This window comes from Cryptotermes secundus, unplaced genomic scaffold (assembly GCF_002891405.2).
Source record: "Cryptotermes secundus unplaced genomic scaffold, Csec_1.0 scaffold1683, whole genome shotgun sequence".
Taxonomy (NCBI): domain Eukaryota; kingdom Metazoa; phylum Arthropoda; class Insecta; order Blattodea; family Kalotermitidae; genus Cryptotermes; species Cryptotermes secundus.
In genome coordinates, this window is record NW_019743171.1 from 157,902 (window position 1) to 158,510 (window position 609).

The following is a 609-nucleotide window of genomic DNA, read 5'->3' on the forward strand; positions in this document are numbered from 1 at the left end:
GAGCCGGTCTCGCTGGCTGGGAGGGACTGATGGTAAGCACCAGTACCGGTAGGATATAGAGACTGGCAGAAATCATAGAGGGAAGCACAATAGACCAATACAGGTCTAAGTGCATGGGGAAACCCACCCTCTCCAATAACTAACTAACTAACTAACTAACTAACACCTTGAGCTATGGCGCGGTTGAAGTTAGTTAGTTTAGGCATATTTGCTTAAGTGGAAGGCCAAATAGCTTAAATTCGTAACTGCGAATTAACTCTACTAACAATGGGATTTATGTTACTGTAGAGCAAGGGTCTCCAAACTACGGACCGCGGGCCACGTGCGGCCCGCGATGTGATTTTATCTGGCCCGCGATGTGATTTTATCTGGCCCGCGAAAGAATTGTGCAGAAATGCGCCAATTGAACTAATTTTCCAGTGAGTACTGGTAGATGTGATTCCGAGCTTATTGACCTGACATATTATACTGCAGTTCGATGGCTTATCTGTGGAAAGGTTCTTTCGCGCTTCTTTCAGCTCAGGAATGAAACTGATAATTTCTAACCGAGAAAAACCATCACGAACCACTTTTATCAGATACCGAGTGGCTTTGGAAATTAGCATTTTT